We start from the raw sequence: 202 nt of genomic DNA, 5'->3' as shown, positions 1-202 counted from the left end.
TAATATAGCTTGCCATTTTACCCATTTCTAGGTATGCGATCCTTATTTTACTTATAGGCAACCCTAAGGCAGAATTCCAATTTCTCGAATCAGTTCAGTTCAGTCGCTCAGTCGTGCCCGACTCTTTGCGACCCTGTGAATCGCAGCACGCCAGGCCTCCCTGTCCGTCATCATCTCCTGGAGTTCACTCAAACTCACGTCC

This window comes from Bison bison, unplaced genomic scaffold (assembly GCF_000754665.1).
Source record: "Bison bison bison isolate TAMUID 2011002044 unplaced genomic scaffold, Bison_UMD1.0 scf7180017864471, whole genome shotgun sequence".
In the NCBI taxonomy this organism is placed as follows: domain Eukaryota; kingdom Metazoa; phylum Chordata; class Mammalia; order Artiodactyla; family Bovidae; genus Bison; species Bison bison.
This window is presented reverse-complemented; position numbering follows the sequence as displayed.